Source organism: Zootoca vivipara, chromosome 13, assembly GCF_963506605.1.
Source record: "Zootoca vivipara chromosome 13, rZooViv1.1, whole genome shotgun sequence".
Taxonomy (NCBI): Eukaryota; Metazoa; Chordata; class Lepidosauria; order Squamata; family Lacertidae; genus Zootoca; species Zootoca vivipara.
Window position 1 is genome coordinate 34,184,621 of NC_083288.1, and position 6,685 is coordinate 34,191,305.

The 6,685-nt window shown below is 46.2% G+C and overlaps 1 long non-coding RNA gene and 2 other non-coding genes across 3 annotated transcripts; all 3 read right to left on the reverse strand.

Annotated features, from left to right (window-relative positions):
• Positions 1–664: 664 nt before the first annotated feature.
• LOC118094188 (uncharacterized) lies at positions 665–2,448 on the reverse strand. Its single transcript, XR_004693737.2, has 3 exons — positions 2,367–2,448; positions 1,609–1,685; positions 665–746 (listed from the first exon to the last, which is right to left on the reverse strand). It is a non-coding gene; the product is annotated as an uncharacterized LOC118094188 (long non-coding RNA).
• LOC118095944 (small nucleolar RNA SNORD88) lies at positions 1,436–1,525 on the reverse strand. The gene has a single exon (XR_004693857.2). It is a non-coding gene; the product is annotated as a small nucleolar RNA SNORD88 (small nucleolar RNA).
• On the reverse strand, positions 2,012–2,101 carry LOC118095941 (small nucleolar RNA SNORD88). Its single transcript, XR_004693854.1, has one exon. It is a non-coding gene; the product is annotated as a small nucleolar RNA SNORD88 (small nucleolar RNA).
• Positions 2,449–6,685: the final 4,237 nt, after the last annotated feature.

The following is a 6,685-nucleotide window of genomic DNA, read 5'->3' on the forward strand; positions in this document are numbered from 1 at the left end:
TTGAAAGAGTAGGAGGCTGGTGATAAAGCAGAATTGGGGGGGGGGGAAGGTGTGTGTGCAAAGGCTGTTTAAATGATGGAAGGCAATGGGGGGAAAACCAGTGGATAAAAAAAATATATATCAGTGACTTGCTGATAGTCCAGGAGATTCTTTCAAGATTGTGGGAGAAACCCATCCATTTCGGTCTTTGCTGCAGTCACTGGAAAGCAGGCATCCAGCTTGGCTGAGGCTGGTTGGGAAGAACTATGCCACATGAATTAGCAACACAGAGCCTAGGGAAAGCCCAAACAGGACATGATGGTGCTTTTAAAAGACTGCTGACTAAATCTTGAAGAGCCCTGTACCTCGGCCAGAGATAGTGTAATGTTCTTCTTGAATAATGGGACTATCCCTGTACAAGTTTGTTCAGGAACTTTAGTTATTCCAGCAGACTTTTGGCCTTTTGGCCCCATGGAATACAAATACAGTGTGAGAGAGCATTTACTTCCAAATTTAAAGGCTGTTAATTTAAGTACAACTTTTTCCCTGCCTCTCAAAAGAAATGGGAGGACTGACCCCCCTGTCTTGCAAAAGAGGCCCCTTTCAATACAACCTTGGCATAACCCTTAAGGATCAACCACTGTGCTTTTCAATGCCCAAATAATCTTTCCTCTGCCTTTCCTGCCCAGATCTACCTGTGAGCCGTTAGGGCATGGAACCAGTTGCATCTTCCCGTCTGCAAGAGCAGAGCTCAGGTGTTCCAATATCTGGAGGAAGAAAGCAAACCATGTTGGCAAGACTTTTTGCACACTATCCACAAGGTGTAGCCTAGTTTCAGTTTCACAATCACTCACTACACACAGTATTGGATTTCATGCCTGCAAGCACATTGTCCCTTCATGCCACGCAGTTCTTTTTTAAAAAGAGAGAATATGTAAAGAAATTAGGTGCTTCACAATTTCAGGAGTAGCCAACATGGTACTCCACACTATTGCTGTGACTGCAGTTTCCACCCTCCCTGGCCATTTGCTATGCTGGTGAGGGTTAAAGGGAGCCCAACTTTGGAGGACACCATGTTGGTGACCCCCTACACAAACTTCAATATCTATAAATTTGTGGCAAGTCATGGGCACTGCTTCTCCACTCCAAATTCCCAACTCTCAAAACAGCTTTAAAATGGGGTGGGGCAATCTAGACAGCATGATACACTGGCCCCTTACCATTAAAAATGTTAGTTACTCCAGCTTAACAGAAACGTAGTCCTGTACTTCCATAAGCTATAACACACACAAAGTTTAGCACTAAACAATAGGAAAAGCTCAACTGCTGCATTGTGTCATTCCTAAGCCATCCATGCTTTACAAACTGATGGAGCGAGAGCATTACTGCTAGGAGACCATAGTTGTCCCTCTTCAGACACACGAGATGCACAGCCAAGCAGGGACTCTCAGATCCAGAACCCCTCAGTCTTCTGGAGTGTCAAGTCCCCAGAAGGCACTCAAATCATCACAGCGATCGGAGCCCAGTGCTGACATCATTGGGGTATCTCATGTTCTGGTCCCACTTCTAGCACTGCACTAACTCTGTTCAAATACCCCTCTTCCAACTTGTCATTAAGTGAATGCTCACCAGCCTTGGCTGCCACTGAAGCACCCATATTCAACTTGCGAGGCAGATATTCATCTTGGGTACATCATCCGGGTCACCTACCAACAATAAAGGTATCGTAGTTAGAAGCTGGGAATGCATGGGACTATTCCCTGTATTAGATCAATCCACCACCAGCCCTCCCCAAAGCTATGTTGTACACCTGGATGAGAAGAAGAGAGCAGAGAAAGATAGCATCCCAAAAATTTTTCACAACTAGTGCCACGGGGGGAGGCTTTCATTCTCCAGTGTTTTGTCACTGTCTCCTCTGCAGGAAGTTCCAGCCGACACAACTGTACACACGTATCTGAAAGTTCAACACACAGACCTAATCTCACCAGAGCCTCCCCCCCCCACCTCAACCTCCCGGGGAACAACAGGGATTCTGCTCCTCAGTCCCCCATGATGTCAAAGGCATGGGGGGCACTGTTATCGTCATTGCAATCCGCGCCCAGTGCTAACATCATTGGAGGAACCCTGTGGCCACGGCACTCCCACCTACACACAGTAATGCTCTCCTGGCTTACCACACACCCCAATCTCCAATGGAAGGAAATTTGGCTCCTATAAATACAGGACTTGCCAGACCTTGCATGGGACACCCAACAAATGCACTGGCACACTAGAGGGGGAGATGGTGTTTCACTCTTTACTATCTAACTGAAGTGCCCAGAAAACCTTCTACAGTAGCTCAGGATTTCCCAGGGCAACAGTCTGAAATTCGGCAGGGCAATACTTACCCAGTACCACAAGTTCATCAGGTCACTGGAGGCCCAAGATGGATGCTCCATTTTAAGCGGGAGATAAGACAAAAAGTAGTATTGCTGTAGGAAGGGAAAGCTGGTTAGTAAAATATGCCACTAGAGGCACTCTTCCAGAATCCTGCCTGACAGCTTATTTCACAGCACACTACATTCCTCTTACACCAGTCCCTATATACACCCGCCTGCCAGTTTCAGTCAAAATCCCTTTTCTACCCCCCACAAATTCCCCCGTTAACTACCACACGCGTAGCCAGGATTTTTGTTAGGGGGGGGCAGGCCTTTTGTTGGGGGGGGCAGAACCTCAGTTAGCCATGTATTTTTATTGATTTGGGGGAGCCAGCTGCCCCTCCCTGCTACGCCCATGCAAACTACACCACGGCCCTTAACTAAACCCTTTTACAAAGCTCTTCTCCTTTACGTTGCTGAGCCTCATCAACCCTCCTTTGACTTTACACACTCAGCACCTTTATACAAGTCTTTAGCATCCTCACCTTACCGCAACCCCTTCCCTCTTTATTGCTACATCCCACACAAGCCCTACATGCCCTTTCCACTATGCGTCCCCCTCTACTTATCTGCACCCTAACGCCGTCTCTGCAACTCCACCACCCAGCTCTTATTCTAAACCTCTTCCTTCCCCCCCCCCCAACAGAGAGCCTAGCAGCAGAAGCGGGCGCGGAGAAACCAATAAGGAATAAGCAACCCAGTTATTCGGCCCGTTGCCCGCCTTTGTATGCCGCAGTACCTCCGAACTTCTACACGCCGCCATTTCAAACAGGAAGAAGGTTGGACCCTCGCGGCCCTTTTATACTCGCACCTCGCCCCGCCCACACCTTCGGAGTCCGAACTCGTCAACTTTCGCGCGCGGCCACCGTCCCGCGCGTGCGCATAGCTGATGATATGGAACGCGGGCCTCGCCCCTCCCCTCTCGCAACTGGGCACGCGTGCGCAAGGGAGCGGAGGCAGAGCAAGGCGCCACGAGGTTCTGCTGATGGTTTTTGCGGGATTGTTTAGTGGCGGGAGATTCTTCATAGAGAAGCAACTTTAGCGGGTAGCCAAGGAGTCAAGGGTTCAAATCCTGTTTGGCCCTGAAGCTCACTGAGCTCCCTTCGGCCCGTCAAAGTGTCTCACCTTCCTCACAGGGTTGTTGTGACAATAAAATGGGGAGGAAATCCAGGCCGAAATCCCCCCCAAAAAATCCTGGCTACGCCCATGCAAGCCGTATATATACATTTTAGTACAGTTTAGACCACAGCACCATCCGCGTCCCTAAACGTAACTAAACCATCTTAATTAGCACCACTGGGTCTAATCTGAGTAGGACTAGTGTTGACTACAACCTAGGGTTCCCATATTTCAAAAAGTGAAATATGTTTTTGAGCTATTTCTGAGGACATGGGCTGCCATGCGTCTGGATTTTCTAGGACATTTTTTTTTACCAATTTTCCGGATATGTCCGGACATGTGGCAACTCTACTACAACCAAATGTTACTAGCATTTTGCACTTCTTGTAGGAATTTCTAAGGTATAATGGTGCTGGTTCGTCTTTTGTTCCAGGAAGGAATGTATGAATTTGCACATCTTTAGCAATATGTTGGGGGAGGCTTCCCACTGCGGCTGCAAACATTTGGCAGGTGGCTTGAGAGAAACTCTCAGTTTCCATCTTGAATGCCAACCACAGTACCAAGTAGAACGTGCCCAGCCGCAGACTGCCAGCTCATCATAGAGCCATGTGCGGGAAAATGATACTGCTTTCTATAAATCTTGGAGGATAACAACCACAACGTGACCCTTCCACCAGATATATCCAGGTTCCAGAACGTCTAGTGCCATGAGGTCTGTATGACCCCATTTTATCTTAGATAGAAGCCAAACAAATGTATTTTACCTGTCACAACCTTTTGGCTCCCTTCTCTGCTATATCTGGGTCACTGGAAAACTTATGGCCCTGTTAATGCTGCCCATTTCCTGAGAATTCCTGGTATAGCATCCAAAAAAAAAAAGAAAGTTCCAGTCATTTTCTTCGTAGTCTTTGAACAAGCCCATCCTCTGGATGGTTCATGCCCTCAAAATGGCAGCTGAAACCAGATATGGCCCCAAAATAGACAGTTGTTCATTCCTGCCCTCAGAGGCTGAGCCAAGAGATGGGTGTGGGAGTCGGATGGGGGGTATATTTATAGGATGCGTCTAAGAGAAGAAGCAGAACGAAGGCAAAGTGGCATCCTACTCTTCCCCTGTTTTTCTCCGTAAGGATAGAGTGGGGCTACCCCCCTCACTTCTGTTTGTTTCATTGTAGTGACCTCCAACAGCCGGAGTGGGTTCTTGTTTAGGGAAGCTTTTAATGTTTAATAGATTATTGTATTTTAATATTCCGTTGGAAGCCTCCCAGAGTGGCTAGGGAAGCCCAGCCAGATGGGCGGGGTATAAATAATTTATTATTTTATTATTATTATTATTATTATTATTATTATAGCCACTGCAGAGACTCACACTGTTTTATCTACAGCAGTCAGGTGACAACAATGCACAGGGAGGCTAGACTTCTGTGAGGCTATCTTGCCAACACACAGAATACAACACCTTATACAGCATTTGGAATCTTGGGTAGCTAAGCTTTCAATTGTACCGAAACAGTAAGTGCCTAGTCCTTATGACTGTGGAGAAAAAAAGGGTAAGTTTTTTTAATATATATTAATGGCAGCCTGTGGTAAGTTAATGAAACACCCAAAGAACTCGCTGCTCCTGTTCCCCTGTTTTTTTCTACACTTCTTGCCCTCTGCGCCTAATCTTCCAGGTGTCCCCATTTTCCTCCTTCAGTTGCAGTTGGGTAATTTTAGATTCCATACTTGGCATGGTGTTATGCCCTCCCCTGCCCTCCCCCCACTTATGTTGGTGATGGGTATTACTTCAAAATTAGGTAAGCCAGGTCTGCTGTCATTCTGCTGAGTGGGGCACTGGACTTCTACCCAAAAGCCCTGAGTGTACCCCACCCGAACAGAGAGCAAACAACATTCTGAAGTCCAACACGCACATGCACACACACACTTCAGATACTACAACTGGAATTACGTTTACAAATAAAATACTTTTTGCTAATTTTACTTACTGCCTTAATTTATTCCCGTTGCACCAATCAGTGACTTGGATTGTAGGTAGGGGTGGGTGAACATGCCCATTTTGGTTTCTCTCAGTTAATAATAATAATAATAATAATAACAACAATTAATCTATTTATTTATAATAACTTTATTATTTATATTATTTATACCACTCTGGGCGGCTTCCAACAGAAGTATTAAAAGACAATAATTTATTAAACATTAAAAAGCTTCCCTAAACAGGGCTGCCTTCAGATATCCTCTAAAAGTCTGGTAGTTGTTGTTCTCTGACATCTGGTGGGAGGGCGTTCCACAGGGCGGGTGCCACTACTGAGAAGGCCCTCTGCCTGGTTCCCTGTAACTTGGCTTCTCGCCGTGAGGGAACTGCCAGAAGGCCCTCAGCACTGGACCTCAGTGTCCGGGCAGAACGATGGGGGTGGAGACTCTCCTTCAGGTATACTGGACTGAGGCCGTTTAGGGCTTTAAAGGTCAGCACCAACACTTTGAATTGTGCTCAGAAAAGTTTCTCATTTTCCCAATCTTAAATTCAGTTCTCTACATTTCCACAACTCTCTGTGATTCTTTTCTGGGTGAAAAGTCCTATGGAAAATTCATCAGCATGTTAGTACAAGTTTATCTTAACATACACATGTTTGTATGCGATTTTCCTCTAACATACACACTTTTGCACAGCAGTTTCCCCTCAGTTAATGTGCTTTTGCACATTATTTTCACTAATGTGTGAATTTACATGCATGCTTTACCCAGGTGTATACATTTTTGTGCAAATGGCTGGAGAAGTACCTTGCACAATTTGGAGAAGTGCAGATTTTGAAGGATTGTTTGCATTTTGTGAATTCAGCAAACCTAAACAAATCCCCCTGCCTGGTTGTGGAATTTGTAGGTTTTCCTTGTCTTACAGTATTTGGGGCCATAGAACTTTTGATTCACTTGCTTCCTGAAAATGTAGCATGTACGAAGATCTTCTGAGATCCTTTGGCAAAGGTCTGTTGATGAGAAACATCCCCCCCACAACCACCACCTTAGTAAAACATTTAGAATCTGCTGCCCATATGTATGCTATGTCGTCCTCCTGGATTAGAAAAGCCACTCTCCCCTTAGGTTTTGGAAGAGACCCAGGGGTGCAGCTGTGGCAGCTGTCTGGGCGTGGAGTGGCCAGGAATGTGCTGGGACGG